Source organism: Lissotriton vulgaris, unplaced genomic scaffold, assembly GCF_964263255.1.
Source record: "Lissotriton vulgaris unplaced genomic scaffold, aLisVul1.2 SCAFFOLD_1548, whole genome shotgun sequence".
NCBI lineage: Eukaryota > Metazoa > Chordata > Amphibia > Caudata > Salamandridae > Lissotriton > Lissotriton vulgaris.
In genome coordinates this window covers 541,291-559,802 of record NW_028251404.1, presented here as the reverse complement: position 1 = coordinate 559,802, position 18,512 = coordinate 541,291, and the positions used below count along the sequence as shown (strand labels likewise).

Here is an 18,512-nt window from a genome sequence, read left to right as displayed (position 1 = left end):
CACTAACTGCCCCTTCTCATGCATCTGTACATGCCCCAGCCCTTCAGTTCGCCCTTGACCCCGCCAGTAACTGCCCACATCTACCCCAGTGAGTTTCCATTCTCTCTACTCTGTGCTGCATCACTTTCTGTCCGATCTCTTCCTTAAATTCCCTGAAACTGCCCCTTCTCTTGCATCCGTACCTGCCCCAACCTACGGTCTGCCTTTGACCCCGCCAGTGCCTGCCCTCATCTACCCCAGTGTCAGTCTCTCCACTCTCTGCCCCATCTGTTCCTCTAACTGCCCCTTCTCTTGCATCTGTACCTGCCCCAGCCCATCCTTGACCACGAACCTCATCCACTCCATTAAGCATAATTTATTTACACTCTATACCCACTGCCCCATATCTGTTCCTCTAATTGCCCTTCTCCTGCCTCTCCATCTGCCCTTACACGCACCATCAATCTGACATATTTATGCCCCTGTCCTGCTGCCCTCTGACTCGAATACCTCATTTATCTGCCCCTGTGCTGATCCTTTCTCGTTCCTCCAATGGCCTCAATTAGTCTCTGACATACTTGCTCCTGCCTGGTTTACCCTCCTGCTGCCTCAGCTCCCTTCCTTATTCCCACTCTGCACCTCTCAGCTCCTCTATTACCCTGATCACAACTTTTAAAATAAATCTATCTTTCGAGTGTCTATTTTTCTTCTCACATTTTTTCTTGATTTCTTATTTTTTTGTCTGCACCCGTGGTTCCTGTCCTTGTTTCTCACCGTCCTTACTTAGCTCGCTCCATTTTGTACTTTCTTGCTTTTATCCTTCAATGTTCATCCCCTTTTCATTATATCTTCTTCTGTGTCAACCCTTCCATGATATATTGAATTGTAGCATTTGCATAGCGCCTCATACCCCAGCATGACCTCAAAGCACTTTTGGTAGAACGAGTAGGATGCCATTTTATTCGTTGAGAGTGATTGGTAGGCAGTGGCCTATGAGTAAAAAGACTTTTGGTGTTATGAGAAGTTTAGAGGGGTGTTCCAAACGTAGTAAAAGTAGCTGCACATATGTACGAGGGAAGTGAAGAGGAGTATGAGGGCTACAGTCACATCCTGCGTCTACTTCCGAACTTGGTGCAAAGTAAACAACACCCGGGGGAAGAATACCGAGAGCGGGGTGATAATTGCCAACGCAGATAGGACACACCAAGAGCCGCGTGGTCTATGGCTCTGTGTATGTGTGTGTGGCTCTGTGTGTGTGTGTGGCTCTGTGTGTGTGTGGCTCTGTGTGTGTGTGGCTCTGTGTGTGTGTGGCTCTGTGTGTGTGTGTGGCTCTGTGTGTTTGCGTGGCTCTGTGTGTGTCTGTGTATGTGTGGCTGTGTGTGTGTGTGTGGCGCTCTGTGTGTGTATGTGTGTGGCTCCTTGTGTGTGTGTGCAAATGCAATAGGTCTCGCATTTGCGAAAGATTAAGCGATTGCCATTGTAAATGACAATGCCATTTATTTCTCTGTTTTCAAAACCAACACATAAATAAAAAGTTTGTCATTTACAATGGCAATAGCTCTAACTTTTGCAAAGGCGAGACCGTTGCATTGTAAATGCTTGTTACCTATATTAGTGATCCTAAAGAAAATACACCTCCTGCTCTTTGCCCAATATATCTCGCTCGGATCTCACTGCCTTCCAACCTGAAGGACCTACGAACCGGATTTAGCTCCGCCTCCTAAAAAAGCGTTCTATATCACACACAGACAGCTGTACTTTTAGTGAGGTCTCAGTGGCCGTTTACTTCATGTACAGTGTTAAAGGCCGCAATCCGCTGGGATTATAATTAAAATAGGTATAACTAAAAGTAATTGTGTCAGAAGTGGGATTTGAACCCACGCCTCCAATTGGAGACCAGAACACCCAGTTGGTGGGAAGAGTCAGCTCTTGAGTCTGGCGCCTTAGACCGCTCGGCCATCCTGACAGCTGGTACGAAATCGTTGGGACAATGGTAAGGAGGCTGGGTGTGACGGCACAATACGTCTTTTGTCTCATACTTATCACAACTGGCTCTGCAGCACAGGTGTCCCTAACAGAAATCAGACCGGCGAGAACTGTATCAAAGGGCGAAATGTTTAACATCACACACCCACCACGAGGCTTTTACAGCCCACAATTATTGCACATGTATTTATGATAAACGTTTTATCCGAGCACCAGCTAGCAACGTAATTGTCTAACGTAACGTACCCAACTCTAAACGTGCCTCTGGAGCCGATGTTAAACACTAAAGGCCAAAGAACCGAAGACTGCAGCCAAAACTGCCCTTACTAATCCAGTGCACCACATCAGACCCCGCAGTTTAACATTGTGGCACAGACACCAGGAATTTAATATCATTTCACTGACATCACCGCTGAGATATTACAGCTCAGACATCTGGATGGAACCCAGGCATTTTGGAATAGACACCTGTGTTGTAACCTAGTTCTGGGTTCCCCCCGGGACCCTATGACAAGTGGTGTGTGCCAGCTCTCCTGCGCGAGAGCATCCATTGTCCCCTACCCTCCCCATTGGTTCCCCAACATTCCATCCTGTCCAGGTTCCGTTCCCTTGCCACCAACTGCCATTATGATTCTGACTAACTGACCTACGCACCGCCTTAAGGTGTGGGGCTGATTTAATAAACTTCAACTTCACACTTCACCTTGATCCTGACTTTCTTTTCAACAGTGGCGACGAGGACCTCAGCCCCTCACCGCGAACCCACTGCCTTCCAGTTTGAATGCGGAAGCAACCTCTTCTAAAGGCACGGTGCAACAGGTCAAGAGCTAAGAAAAGCTCCGTGATTTCGGCTAGTCGACTTTTGAGCGGGTCGAGCGTGAAATAGCCATCGACTTGTGAGTAAGTCGAATATGAAATGTACCATGGACGCTGAGCAGATTGATTCGACCAGTGAACACCATTTGAAACTCGGGCGTCTTGTGAAACTGACGGTGTAAGACTCGAGTTAAGGTTAACTGGACTCTGCGCAAGTTGCTGTGGTGAGCCGTGAAGTACAGGAGGAAACTGAGCAGCCTCCGTGAATCTCGGCAAGTATTTGAAAAGCGATAGTGAAAAGTGAACCTTGGACTGTACATAAATTGATTGTGACCAGTGAACACTAACGAAACTTCTAGCGTTTTTGTGGTAATTGTGAAGGCAAAGAAAAACGCAAGACCACTGGAAGCTGAGCAAGTCCATGAGGTGAGCCTGGGCAGCCGGGTTTCTGCATTTATAAGTTGATATGAATCGGCGATCTGTAAAAGTTTCGGATGGTGTAATTCTCTTCAGATCCCTTTGAGCTCAAAGTAAGCGTTATAACGCACTGCCATCCTGTGGCCTTGGTTAATGATTACACCTCTCATAAGTCATCTGTCATTGAGGGAAGACTTTCGACAATCGAATGAAACAATTTGGAAACGGAGGTGCGAGTGTAACACGGTGTAAAAGAATAAGCAATACAGGAAAAGAGAAGTTCAAGATAATTAAGTGACTTTATATTCTGAGTTGCTATCTGTAAGCATTAACCGGAGTGCTGTCGTTTAGGTTGAAGTCCTTGGCGCATTGAACTGAAAAATTCTTAAGAACTAAGCAGGAAGCAAGTAGCTTCACATTGATAACTAATGGCATATGAGTAAAACATCGTGATTGTAAACAAAGAAAGAAAATAAATAAACAAAGAGAAAAGAATATAAGGCTTTAAACTCACTTCGATTTTATCGTGTGAGGAAATCTTGAAGGGAGCCTTGTGAGGAGGAGGAGAACTGCGCATCAGCGCGAGTGACGACATCGCGTTGGGTGCCATCTTAAGTGAATTCTCGGAGAATTTAAAGAAACACGCACTTATTCCATTGCGTGCAACGCTAGTTGTGCAGAACATCGGGAAAGTGTCAAGGAAAATAAACCAATATTTTTTCTTTAAGAGAAGACACGGAAATCGATGTATAGTGAGTGAACTCTATCGATTAGAAGGAAAAGGAACACGGTCAACGTGTTGACAGTGGAATTTACTGTGAAGAGGAATCTGTATCCTTTAATAAGTTAACGCCATGAACTGCTTGTTGTGGGTGAATTCAAAGAGATAAGGGATAAGGGAAGCGACATTATCCTTTAATAAGTTTGCGCCTAGAACTGCTTGTGTGTGTGTGATAAGAAAAGTGACATCATTTGTTTTGTTGCGCATCCTAAAACAAACAGCTGTAATATATACGTGCGTCCTAGTTCTGCAAAGAATAATGAAAATTGAGTGGTACAGCAAATAAGTGATTAAGCATAGTACCCCCTGGGCGGAATTCACCAGCAACACTTCAAGATAAAAGTGTTTAAAAACAAAAATACATATTTCTTCTACACCAAATGGGCAGATATATGGAAACGTTAAGGAAAAGGTATACCAGTTAAGTGAAAAAGTCTGAACGCCCACTCCTAAGTAAAATTCGGAAGATTAACAAAATGAGCTATGTGAGAAGAATCTGAACTGAACTTCAAGGTGTAAGGAAGATTAACCGAACTAGCGCATCATCCACAGCAATATAGGAAGTGTCGACGGTTTGGTTAACACACAAAGAGAAATTACATAAGCTGAATTTGTTTGCAGCAGTAACATGGATAAAAGTGCATTGTGCATCTTACCCCCACCAGAAAAAGAAGTCATGAAGGGAGCGAACAGAAATGCATTGGTGGAGGTGATGAATGACTTAAGTGAACATTACAAACAAAATCTGTTTGCCAACGCTCAAAGAGACAAAATTCACAGGGAAAATGGTGATTGCAATAATGAACTGAACATAAGTGAAACCATACCTGAGAGTACCATGGACATAAGTGGAGTTGAAATTGACGTTATCACTGATTCAGGTTCAAATTGTACAGTGATAAGCAAAGGTATATGGAAGAGTAAATTGGGTGTGACACTAGGGAATGAATCAGAAGAAGCTGACACGTTCCCGAAGACATACACAGGAGAAAACATTAACTTAATGGGTTGCAGAGAAGCAAAATTAAGCCATATGAAGAGAAGCACATGGAGCGTGGTTTATATTTCAGAAGAAGGACCCTCAGTACAGGGGTGGGATGAACAGATGAAATGCAAAATAATGAAAGATCCCAACCGTTCTGAACCTTTGAAAAGGCCGGCACAAAACAACATCAGACTCATTACAAGCTCCAAGATGTGGTGTGAGAGCAATGAATGGAAAAATGAAGCAGCCATTTACAGATTCGAAGAAAAACAAAATGCACCCATGAGTTATGATGATGAGGACAATATTAGCAAAGAACTCAAGAAAAAGGTCAGTGAAGAAGTTCTGGTTGATAAAAGTGAACCGGCCTATAAAGAAACATGTATGGTATCTCAGTCCACAGTGCTTGTGGAGGACTGGTGCAATTCTACCTGCCACAAAGATGGGGAAGTGTGGCGCTCTACTGCACTTAATGTGTCAAAAACCATCACAAGAAGGAACGATGCCGCTTACTGTGGCCAGGAAGAAGATGATGGACAGTGTTTGGTAGAGTCTAGGTGTAACATGCAAGGAGAGCACTATGACTGGTTATACAATGAAGAGTCAGGTAATGAAAGTAAAGAGGCACACAAACACGTACTATGTCCTCACCCCAGAGTCCAGTTAAGGAAAAACATGAGGCTTGTGGAAGGCTGGAGAGAATGTGACACAGGGGACACAATCACATTCTCAAGTGGAACTTACTTGATGAAATTGGAAGGAGGACAGGTCTGTGTGGAAACATGCATGGTAGGAGCGAAAGTTGTTGGAAAGGAAAGTGCAAGTGACACTGGTACAGAGTACGACAAGAGAATCGATGCCAGGCCCATCACCGAGGGTGACAACGTGAGGGATACCTGTTGCACGAGTAAGCGTAGGCGTAAACGAAGTGCAATTTGGTGCTGGAAATATCCCAAGAAAAAGGATCCTAAAGCCATGGTCACTCGCCTCGATGGAGCAGTCAGTACAAGTGATTGCAGACAGGAGCACAATATCAAAGTGGATTGCCAAGGCGGAGTGAATGATAAGGAATCAGTGAAAGGGAACAGGAAGGCACTCAAACCGGTACTGTTCCCACACCATGTGGTAAACGTAGGAATTGACTTGATGCATACTGGATTTGCGGGCCAGCATAAGATCTGTGGACCAAAAGACTCAGCGAGCCCTCACGGAAGTTCAACACCCATGTTGGGGACCGAACCGAACTGTGTGTGAGTTTACACGAAACATTGGCAAGTTAAACGAAGTAAAGTCAGACTATGAGGAATGGGACACACTCAAACACCTACAATGTTCCCACCTTTAAGGCCCTATGCAATAACATGTGGGTTGATGATGATAGAAACAAGTTGGACTGGTTGGACATGCACCCCGTTTACCTAACAGAGCTGTATGGTGACTCCCACTCTGTCTCTTAAGCCCAGTCTGGTGGTCACTGCTTCAGCGGTAGGTTTGGCAGAACCCACAAGTAATCCCGTTCTGACACAGGGAGTGTTCCTCATGCCCTTGAAGCCCAGGGAACATCTGGGACTACCGTCCACAATCCCATTATGTTACTAAGTCCTTGTTGTGACAAATGCTGACTAGTTTACCCATCACCAAACTCTTCTCATTGCAGAGTGTTCCTCTTGCCTTTGTTTCCAAGGGAACATCAGGGTGCACCACCCTCCATCCCAAATGTTATTGAGACCATGTTTGTGGCTAATGTTACTGGTTCCTTTCTTTTTCCAAAGTTCACTTTACCACACGTTGAGCTTACCTGTTATAACCCTCAAGAGAGGAAGATGTGTTGTAACCTAGTTCTGGGTTCCCCCCGGGACCCTATGACAAGTGGTGTGTGCCAGCTCTCCTGCGCGAGAGCATCCATTGTCCCCTACCCTCCCCATTGGTTCCCCAACATTCCATCCTGTCCAGGTTCCGTTCCCTTGCCACCAACTGCCATTATGATTCTGACTAACTGACCTACGCACCGCCTTAAGGTGTGGGGCTGATTTAATAAACTTCAACTTCACACTTCACCTTGATCCTGACTTTCTTTTCAACAACCTGGCACTGACGTCACAGTAAGGGCACCGCCACTGTCGTGTGCCGCTTGAGACATGTATGCCACATGCAATGATACTTGCTGGAAGAGACAACTAGGTTTAAATGTCTCAGGACAGACATCGGAAGCAGATTTGATAGAACAGCCTTCAGCAATGCTAGAATCTCCACCTGGCATTCACAATTGAGAAGTCTGGAACAGACATCAGGTGTTAACGCTCCCTAACCCACATCTGAAGGGACCTTTTCCAGAATGGCCATCAGCAGGGAGATGTTTTCCATCAGACATCAAATGTCTCAGGAAAGACACCAGCTATGGCGTCTGCCACGAAAGCCAATAGCAATCCTTTAATGGCCAGACACCCCCAATGGAGCTTGCTAGGAGAGCCTTGTTGATTTAAACATCTCAGAGCAGACCTGCAACACAGATCCTGAGCAACCACTGGGTACTGTATTGCGTTGCAACATTTAAATAGCGCTTATTACCCCTACGTGGAAGCTGATGCACTTGCCTACATGGGTAGTCGCTACACCTAGCAAGGTGTTTGGTTGGAAGTGTTTGTTTTGATCCTGTGTGGGAAGCGTTTCCATGTTGTGTGTGATGACCACCTAGGTGCGATGATCGTGTTATAGGACGCAGCAGTTAGCAGTGTGATGGATGAAGAAGCGTGAGTGGCAGGCACTCAGGTTATGGTTTTCAGTGAGCTGTCAGCTTTGAGCAGCTCTGCAGGTCACTCTACGGCACCTCTTGTGCTCCTAGTCCACTTAGCTGTTTACTGTACTGGGCTGTCCGTTCTGAGATATTTTGTTTGCGTTTATGATCCTTAGCAGGCGTAGGTTAAAGAGAGAAGCGGTGCAGAGATCTGCAGGGATGAAGTTTGTTCGTGTCATCCCAGATCTCACTGCCATTGCGAGATGCCAAGAAGTGACAGGGGTTCTGCTAGTCAGGACGTGCAGTGTCGGACTATATTAGAGTCCTCTGTTGGCCAGAGGTATGTGGTAAATCTCTTCAGTTATTCGGCATGTGTTCTGTTAGTGATGGGTGGGTTGCTGTGGACTGGTATAGTACTAGGTGGTGGACCATCAGCTGTTTTGTCTTATGTGAGAGTGTCAGACAGTAAAAAGTAATAATTAAGCAGGCTGCATGAACTACAACCACCTGTCTGATTGCTGAGTGTATGGCATTCTTTTTAGTGTGGGCTACACTTTGTATTGTAATAGCATTATCTAGCCCTTACTACAACTGATGACACACTGTTGTGCTTCTACGCTGTGCAACACACTGCTCCAGGTCTCAGGGTTTGTGTTGTTTTTTTTGTTGTTGTTTTTTTGGTAGTTATTTTTGCTTATTGGAATTTGTTTTGTGCTCTACAGAAAACATTCCATGCCTTTATCCGTGTTTCTATGCTGTAGACTACATTAGTGAGAATTAGATGTGATCTTAAGTGGGAGAAGGGGATGTGTGGGTGTCATGCATTGGTTGGTAGTATTGGTAAATAAGCTACAGGAGAGAGGGTATTGCTAGGCTGCAGATTTGATAGGCATGACTATGAAATGCGAGGTTGTGATCTTTGAAATAACTGTGGGCAGTTTGCAGAGAAACAGTAGTAAGGTTTAAAGCAAAAACGCGTGTGATTTGGAGACGACTGTTCTCTGAGAGCGCGGGCATGCAAAGGATGGAAACAAAGAAGAGAGTCTTTTGAATGCAGAAGGAGAGTTGATAGTTGAAACTTTAAAGTAAAAGTCAGGCATACTGGGTTTTAGGAATATTGTAGAGGCTTTTGAGACAGGATGCAAACCTGTAGGACAGGATGTGAGCCTGTAGGACAGGATGTAAGTCTGTAGGAAGAAAAAAAACGTATTTGCATGTGTTGCAATATCATTGCAGGCCATGAGAACACCACTATGAAGGACACCACTATCACCCGGGGTTAAATAGTATTAAATAACTATAGTTTGATTTTCACATTGCAAACCAGTCGCATTAAACATTGTTAATTGCAGAGGCCGCCGCACCCACCCGCAGGGTGGGGGAGGCTCAAAGGCCGGCGCCATAACCCACGCTGTGCCAACAGGGGGATGGAACTGGTCCTGGGCGCCCCGAAGCGGCCTGGACCAGCGGAAGCGGGGTGCGCACCAGCCACCCCGACAGGAAGTGACCTTGTGACGTTGGCGCCCATGGGGGGCGACCAATGGCCAACCTGGCTACCTTTGAACCCCCCAATCAAAGGGGTTTCCACCTGAAGCCCATAGGGGGCTCAGGGGGGCGGAAACGGGGTGCGCACCAGCCACCCCGACAGGAAGTGACCTTGTGACCTCGGCGCCCATGGGGGGCGACCAATGGCTAACCTTGCTACCTTTGAACCCCCCAATCAATGGGGGTCTCACCTGGAGCCCATAGGGGGCTCAAGGGGATTTAAGCACCGCCGCTCCCCAGCCAGAATCACAACGTCTTCGAAGGAGCTGGGAGAGCGGCGCGACAACGACATCGTTTGAAGAAGACCGACTGCGACAGGAGGCGGCGAAGGACGGACAAAGCAGAAGGACGACAGCACGGAGCAGCGCGCCGGTCAAGTTCTCCACCCAGCTCCCCGGGATCCGAAGCGTCGAAGAGAGAAGACGAGCTCGGCGACCTTTTCCAAGCTCCAGCGCGGTAAGCATTGTCTAGCTTGAAGCGCGCATCGAGCCGCTTCTTCGGACACACAGCACGCACGTGCAAAGAAGTTCAAAGGCGGGTCCGGAATTCCTTCCGACCCAGCGGCGCAGACCAGCCCGCTGAAACCAGACCTAGGCCTGGGGGACAACATGGCGGAAGATCAGCCAGGAGACATGGCGGAAGTGTTGAAGAAGATCCGCGAGATATCGGCGGTACACGGCGACGAATGGCTCCAGCCCTATTTGGCCAAAGGGAAGGAGAATAGGCCAGACGGCCAGGCGGAGGAGGAAGCAGGCCCGTCAGCACCCAAGAAGCCTAAGACCTCGCCGAGGAAGAGGACGGCCAAGAGGAATCCCCCAAAGAAAGTGCGCCAGAAGCTCCCGCCGCTGAAGTCAGTCGACAGCAAGCAAAAGGATACGAACGACAGAACGGTTAATGGTGAGCATATTAGTACCATTGTGAAAGAATGTTTGAAATCGCTCGCTCCGTCGCTACTGAACAGCTCAGGGCAGGGGGCGGCGGGGGCCCAGGGAACAACGCACCGACGAGTCAGGGGGCTTAACTTGGCATATGATGGAGCCGGGGTGGGCCCGACAGTCAAGGGTGCAGGATCAGGTGGGCCTGTCCCCACAGGGGGATCAGGTTTCCCCATTACCCGGTTGGGGGTATAATACTGGGTCCGGGAGCCCGGGATCGGGGGGGCTAGGCAGTGACCTGTACGCCAGACCATCCCCCGGTCCTGCCTCCTTGACGACGAAAGCCACGGGGCTTGCGTGCCTTATTCCTCTCGCAGTGAAAGAGAGGATATGGCGCAAGGAGTTCATCGATATATTCTCGCTCCTAGAAATACAGCTAGAGGGCCTCGACCTGACCACATGTGACAGGAGAGAGGACGAGAAAAGGGAGAGGCGAGGGGCTAGAAAGGAGCGGAACTTTGAGAATTGGCTAGACGCTTTTAGGATCATGGCGTGTATCATAGTAGAGAGGTTCCCGCATTGCGCGGCCGACCTATGGCTGTATGAGGCTAACATACATTCTGCGCAGAGGCAATTCCCCGGGGATGCATGGTTGGAATACGATAAGGGTTTTAGGTTAAAAATGCAGAGGCACCCAGAGATGGAGTGGAACGAGGAGGACGTTTCAGGTTTTATTCATAAGATGCTCGCGGCCAAAGAAGTTAGAGCCTGGACGGGGAAATACGATCAGTCCTTTCGGAGCTCGTACCACAAGGGGAAGAACAAAAGTCACCAGAAACATTTCCCTAGGCGGTCCAACTCCCCCCCCGCGACCAAGGCCATGTGCTGGCGGTATGATGCGGGGGACTGTTCATGGGGCTCCTCGTGCAAATTCCAACATGCGTGCTCAAGCTGCGGAGGAAAGCACGCGGCAGCTACATGCAAAGGCTCCAAGCGGGAAGCAAAGAGCGAAAAGAAGGAGAAACACAAGAAGCACTAGCCCGAAGGCCAGTGGGGGCATGACACTAGTGGACATTAAGCAGTGCCAGCTGGCTAGGTCCCCCATTAATACACAACAGCTGCGCAGTTTAGCAAACAGGTATCCAAACAAAACAGACGCAAAGACGCTGGTTGAGGGTTTTGAAGAAGGCTTCATTATCCCGTTTCAAGGCGCACTGCCATTAACAGGAGCGAATAACTTACAGTCAGCCAGGCAGCATCCCCGGGTGGTGGGCGCGAAGATAGAAAAAGAGAGGAACTTGGGCAGAATTGAGGGCCCCCTCCCTCAAGAAGTGTGCGAAGGAATAGTCATCTCCCCACTAGGGGTGGTTCCGAAGAAAGAAAAGGGCCAATTCAGGCTGATACACCACTTGTCATACCCCGAGGGGGGGTCCGTAAACGATGGCATCGACCAGGAAGCATGCTCGGTGGGTTACGCGTCAGTGGATGACGCTATCGCGCTAGTCAAAGCGTCAGGGAAAGGGGCTCTCATGGCCAAGGCGGACATCGAATCTGCCTTTCGTTTATTACCGGTACATCCGACCAGCTTTCACCTGCTGGGCTTCCAATGGGAAGGGGACACGTACGTCGACAAAGCCATGCCCATGGGGTGTGCCATATCTTGTGCCTATTTTGAACAATTCGCCACTTTCCTGGAATGGGCCCTCCACGACAGACATCAAGGGGGCGGGAAGCTGCACTACCTGGACGACTTCCTGTTCACAGGGCCGGCGGGATCGCCGACGTGCGCCAGTACATTGGCGGCGTTCGAGGACCTGACCGAAACACTCGGAGTCCCCTTAGCAAAAGAGAAGACGACAGGCCCAACGACTAGACTGACGTTCTTGGGCATTGAGCTTGACTCCACGTTCACATGGCATGTATCTGCGGGGGCTTTCCTTTCCCTCATGTTGAGTTTACACATCCAGACCTTTGAACCTCTCACACAGCCTTGCACTCTGGTATTTCTACATTAAGGCACAGGTAATGCAAAACTGTTTACAACTTCTTTCCGCCTGCACGGGGTGGGAGCTAGAAACAGTAAACGTCATGGCCTCAAACTTTTAGGAGACGCTCCTCCTCTGACTCCGCTGCTGCGCCCCAATCCCAAGTGAAAGCCACACAAACTGCACATAGGAAGGAAAAGTAGAGCAAATATTAACAAGTCGCAAAAGGAATTGTGTCAGAAGTGGGATTTGAACCCACGCCTCCAGTCGGAGACCAGAACACCCAGCTGGTGGGAAGAGTCAGCTCTTGAGTCTGGCGCCTTAGACCGCTCGGCCATCCTGACAGCTGCTTGAAAAGTGTCGGGACAATGCTCTGGAGGCTGGTTGTGACGACACAATACGTCTCTTGCCTGACACTTATCACTACTGGCTCTGCAGCACAGGTGTCCCTAACAGAAATCAGACCGGCGAGAACTGCATCAAAGGGCGAAATGTTTAACATCACACACCCACCACGAGGCTTTTACAGCCCACACCAGCGCACAATTATTGCACATACATTTATGATACACGCTTTATCCGAGCACCAGCTAGCAACGTAATTGTCTACCGTAACGTACCCAACTCTAAACGTGCTTCTGGAGCGGATGTCAGGCACTAAAGGCCACAGAACCGAAGGCTGCAGCTGAATTAACTTTCCCTCAACCCACATCTGAAGGGACAGCTGACAGCTGTTTAGAGAATGGGAGGTCGAATGATGTCATCAGATCTGTGAGATGCAGACTGTTACTGGGGGGTGTTCTGTGTGTTATTCAGGTGTACCCGGCCCCCACAGACCTCCTCTTCTCCTCGACCTGAGGGGAGCCCAGGGCTGAACTTTCCCTCCCTTTGACCCCAATCCTCGCTTTACAGAACGGAGGAGCAACAGCCCTGAGTCAATCTTCCTCTTCTGCACGTGGTAGTCTCAAGGGTCTCCTCAAACGGTGCGTACAGCTGCAGGGTCGCCTTCGGCTGCTCGTGCTGGTCGAGTTAGTGACTGGATCCAGATTTAGAAGGTGGACCAAGTCCGGATCCCTCCCTTGACGGCTTGGATTCTGAGCAGCGCAGACGGGCGCCTAGAGGCAGGCGCTACTCTCGGCAACAGCCTAGAGAGCGTCGCGTGTTATGAAAGGCGCCCTGGTGTTTCCGAAGGGGGCACCCAGCCCCGCAGCTGGCAAGTGAAGGCACAGAGAGGCAGACGGAAGCAGAGATCTGCACCCAGCGGTGGGTGCAGAGGCAGAGGGGTCCATCCAGAGCCAGGGAGGGGGGGTCAATGAGACTGGGCAGAGAGAGAGAGAGGTACATGAGTGGAGGCAGCGACTGTGAAATTGACTGTAACCGCCAATGACTGGTTCCTTCTGTACGGACAGCAGGGGCCACTATACAGACATATATTAAAACATTGAGGTTACATCATTATCACGGCTGCCCGGCTAGCTCAGTCGGTAGAGCATGAGACTCTTAATGTCAGGGTCGTGGGTTCGAGCCCCACGTTGGGCGCACGGATATTTTTTAGGTCATATTTACATTTTTTACAAACGCTCCGGTTTTTATCTATATTAGTGGAGATGAGAAAAACAACAAACTGCTACAATTTGCGACCTGATAAATCTCTCTAGCAGCTGCCTCTTACAGCAGCTCACACACCTCCTCTTCCACACGCCCCTACCAGCCTGGGAGGGGCCAATGGTAGCAGCCCAGCCTCCACTGGGCATTAGTCAGTCACAGAGAAACACGGCCACAACCACTATTCCCCCGGGATTACTTCGAAGGGGGGGAAGGGGCCTGGGGAAGTAAAGGGGGTGGTGAGCCCGCTTGGATCACAATTAAAGTACATTAAAATGTAATTGTGTCAGAAGTGGGATTTGAACCCACGCCTCCAATTGGAGACCAGAACACCCAGCTGGTGGGAAGAGTCAGCTCTTGAGTCTGGCGCCTTAGACCGCTCGGCCATCCTGACATCTGATAGGGAGGGAGGCCGGGTAATGTCATCACCTCGTTGAGAAGCAGTATGATATTGGGGGTGTTATTCACCTACACTTCCACTTAGACCTTCGCTTTTCAACGATCTGAAAGGGGCCCAGGGCTGAATTTCGTACTATTTAACTTTAACTCAATTCAATTCAATTCAATTCAATTCTTTTATTCGATTAACCGTTTTGTCAATCATAAAAAGTACATCGTAATAAAACAATACATTAAAAATCACAATTGTTGTTAATACATTTTAGGGGTACAGTTTATATACATTTACAGCACTAGTACTGACAATCAGACAAGTTCATTTCCAAGTTTTTACGGATGGCTATACAAGTTTTCAAAAACACAGCTAAATTCTTTGCCACAAATTGCGTGTCAAGCTGTTGCAGGGCTAAGAACGCCGGGCGACAGGACCTCAACCCCATTTGTCGTAACAAAGGTAAGACCCAGCGCCTGCGTGGTACTGCGTAGTAGTGGCAAAACAGTACCACGTGCATTGTTGTTTGGGGGGAGACCTTATCACATGGACATTTATCCAAATCTTGTGACCAGGTAGACATTTTAGGGAAAGTAACTAAACGGAAAAACAAATTAAATCGAAACCTTGTTAATAGGTACTTTTCATAATTAGATATGTAATATGATAAATATGGTTGGGTGCCTAGAGACGTCTGAACCATCAGAATGTGGGCATTGGATTGTTTGGATACTTCACTGGACATACGGAGTTCCCTTAGATGAGTAAGACAATGTGCTTTCAGGGTTTTTCTACTCATCTCAGTAATGGCTGAAGGCTCGATTATGTACTGAGTAAAGTCAAGGTCTTTCAGGAAATTAATCACGAAAGACAGCCATGGAATGTTTTTCCAGGCCGACATCTCGAGACAATCTGAGATCAGGGCACGCGTAAGATGACACTGGGGCTTTGTCCATATGCGATGCCATAGTAGCATTGGTTGACACCTAACATAATCTGTTAGATAATCTATCCCAAGCTCTATATGGCATCCGAAAGAGGGGGCGCTCTGCGGGAGAGCCAGAAGATATTTTACAAAACCATTTTGTATTTTTTGTAGTTCATCTGTTTTTACGTAGCCCCAGACCCCGGCTCCGTACGTAGCAATGCTCAGGCATTTTGCTTGATGGATATTAAGCAATACTGGGGGAGATGGTTTGCCCACTTTTCTGGAAAAGGAAACGAGGGCAGAAGTTGCACGTTGGTAGAGCAATCTTCTATTTACCATTGCCTTTTCCATGATAATTTATCGTCTACGAGGATACCCAAGTAGGGGTATTCCGTGACGCGTTCCAGTTTTGATTGGTCTATGCAAAGATGTTTCAAGCTTTTTACCTTGGGGCCTGATTGCATGACAAAGGTCTTGGTCTTATTGACCTTTAGCCCAAGTGAGAGCATGAAAGTGCAATATTTATCTAGTTGTTTCTGGAGTTGCACTAGGGTCCTAGCAAATATTACGGAGTCGTCCGCGTAGAGGAGAGCTGGTATTGGGCGCTTATTGATGGTAGGTAGATCCCGGCTCCCCTCCAGCATGGCCGCTTCCAAGCCGTTAGTATATAAATTAAACAAAAAGGGGGCGAGGACGCAGCCTTGTCTTACTCCACGATTTATTGGAAAAGATGGGGTCAACTCACCACCTGTGCCAAATCTTACGCGAGCCGATGCGCCAGTATAGAGCTCCCGCAAGAATTTGAGAAGAGGTGGGTCGACACCCAACTTGTCCAAAATAGACCAGAGCTTGGCGTGGATTACACAATCAAACGCCGCACTGAGGTCAACGTAGACCATGAAAAGGTTTCCCCGTTTAACTCCAGCATATTTCCCTATTAGAAGTGTTAGATTTAGTGCTTGCTCAACAGTGCCCAGTCCCTCCCGGAAACCGTACTGGAGGTCTGTTAAGATGTTTTTTTCTGTCGCCCAGTCCTGGAGGCGGTCCAAAATTAAGCGGCCCGCAACTTTGCCTAGTGAATCCAGGAGGGATATGGGCCTGTAGCACGTAGGGTTGTTTCTCTCGCCTTTTTTAAAGATTGGGAGCAGTATGGAGGAAGACCAAGAGGCCAAGAGTCCTTCTTTTAATACAGCCGCAATTAGCTGGGTAATTACAGGCGACCACAACTCGATGTTAAAAAGAAATATATCTAGTGGTGCACCATCAGGACCAGGGGCTTTTCCGGCTTTTGAAGAAGATAGTGCGCTTATAACTTCATCAAGAGAGAAGTTAAGGTCAATGGGATATTCCCCCTTCTCAGTGGGCTCGGGTACAAAATTTGGTTGAGTGGCACTTTCTGCGATGGGGTCACTAAAGATTTTTGAAAAGTGGGACACCCACTCATCCGCAGACACAGCTACATCCAAATATTGATGGGAGCTACCCTCGCTCAGGAAGGGAGCGTTTACCGTTTGCCAGAATAGAACGCTGTCTTTTCTATTACAACTCTCGTGTAGTTGGGCCCATAAGTCATTCCTATGGTCTCTCCTACAGTTAAGCTGAGCCTGCTTATATTCCTGTCTTAGTTTAGCTATTTTTACTCGGTCCCTGATTGGATTATGTAGCTCTTTTTTTAAGGCGTTTAAAGCTTTCCTGCAAGCCGTATTGAACCAACCTGGCTCCTTGCAGCGGTCCTGCTTGCGAGATCTAAAGAGGGCCTTCTGGATTACTTTCAGAATTTCCCCAAAACTGGTGATGATTTGCGCTGGGGAGGATGTCTCATTTAAACATGTGTTGATCCATGGGAGTGCGTTTGAGATCACAGTGGTTGTTGTTTCTACTGGTTCGATTCTTGACCATTTCACACAGTACCCATTATTTTTGGCCATGGACAGTGTTTCTTGAGCCAAAAGGCTTTTCTTAAAAGGTTGGGGGGCATTCAAAATTAGAGATAGTACTATTGTGTTGGGGAAGTGGTCTCCTGAGATTTCAGATCCTGTACTAAACTGTGAGACAGTACCCTTTAATGAATAAGAACATAATATAAAGTCTATGGTGCTAAAACAACCCCTTCCGTGAAAAGTAGGATTAAATTCCACGGGGGGGTCAGTAAGTTCGTTAGCAAAAGACAATTCCAAAGACATTAGACTACCATTAAAAGAATCTCCTACAGGGGAGTGAGTAAAATGTGTCATAGGGCAATCGTTTTCGTCTAGGAGGCCACATTCAGAATTCATGTAGTGGGAACACAATTGTGCATTGAAATCCCCTCCCCAAATTACGTTACATGTAGTTGACGCAAACCTTGCACGTAGGTTGTCTACATAAAGTGAAATTTCAGAAACAATTTTAACACATTCTACAGGTAAAAGATTATTATAGAAATTAATGAGACCGTATGAAATACCATTTTTGAAAGTAATCAAAAGGATCTGGTAATACAAGGAAGTACACTGCAGGGAAATTTTCTTAACTTCGAGCTTATTAGATACGTATACCACAAGTCCCCCCTTTGGTCTGCCGTGTGTTGAGGGAGTAGCGGAAGAGTGGAATGTTACGTAACCTTGAATGTGGAGTGGGTCAGTTATCCACGTCTCTTGAAAGCACATTATCGTATGAGAGGTAGCAAAAGCCAACCATGATGCCGATAGCATCCTGGGTCGCAGACCAGCTACGTTCCAGAATAATATCGGCAGTGAGGTGGTCGCTGGTGGTCCGTTGGGAGTTGCTAACAGTCCATTATGAGGTTGTTTGCCTTGTGTTGAAGTCGTCTCAGTGCTGGGAGATCGGGGCAAACTTTCATGATGATTTACACACAGATTATTGGGATGGGGGTGAAACTGAGAACCAACATGTTGGGAGGTGCGAATGTCCTCTGAAACAGTTAACTTGGCTGGTGGTAATGGGGACATAGGTATGGGCGACGGTTTATGAATGACAGGGGAGATTACTGGCATCAAGAGTCGGGGCTCTAAAGTGGAGGGGTTACCAGCGGCCAGGACTTTGGCTGTTGGTAGTCAGTCCACCATCTCCAAACAGTCAAACCTGTTAGACGTGGGGACTCCTCTCCAATCCAAAGAAGGCATGGTGTTTCTGCCTCCTTGTCCCTGCCAGTTTATCTAATCCGTGTTTCTATGTCGGTTCCCTACCTGAGTCCAGTTCCATTCAGGGGCCGGTGGGGGGAGGTTGGCTGGGGGGTAGAAGAAAGCTAACCTTTTCGTGCCAATTCCTTCCGAGGAGGTTTGGGCACCCCATGGGCAGATATATTCTATAATTTGGGGGTCTTCGAAAGTTATTATGATGCAATCACCTGGGATGGTTTTTTTCTCTTTCCCTACCCAGGGAACTCTACGGACAGAGACAATGCCGTTGTTGACAAATGGGGGAAGTGGGCGGTTCAATGACAGCCAATGAAGAACCTTATTTTTTAAGGACCAGCCGGGTTC

The 18,512-nt window shown here is 47.7% G+C and overlaps 3 non-coding genes across 3 annotated transcripts; all 3 read right to left on the bottom strand.

Moving 5' to 3' along the window:
- Positions 1-1,835: 1,835 nt before the first annotated feature.
- TRNAL-CAA (transfer RNA leucine (anticodon CAA)) lies at positions 1,836-1,945 on the bottom strand. Its single transcript has 2 exons — positions 1,908-1,945; positions 1,836-1,881 (listed from the first exon to the last, which is right to left on the bottom strand). It is a non-coding gene; the product is annotated as a tRNA-Leu (tRNA).
- Positions 1,946-12,337: 10,392 nt separating this feature from the next.
- TRNAL-CAA (transfer RNA leucine (anticodon CAA)) lies at positions 12,338-12,447 on the bottom strand. The gene is made up of 2 exons: positions 12,410-12,447; positions 12,338-12,383 (listed from the first exon to the last, which is right to left on the bottom strand). It is a non-coding gene; the product is annotated as a tRNA-Leu (tRNA).
- Positions 12,448-13,992: 1,545 nt separating this feature from the next.
- Positions 13,993-14,102, bottom strand: TRNAL-CAA (transfer RNA leucine (anticodon CAA)). Its single transcript has 2 exons — positions 14,065-14,102; positions 13,993-14,038 (listed from the first exon to the last, which is right to left on the bottom strand). It is a non-coding gene; the product is annotated as a tRNA-Leu (tRNA).
- Between the last annotated feature and the right edge of the window lie 4,410 nt (positions 14,103-18,512).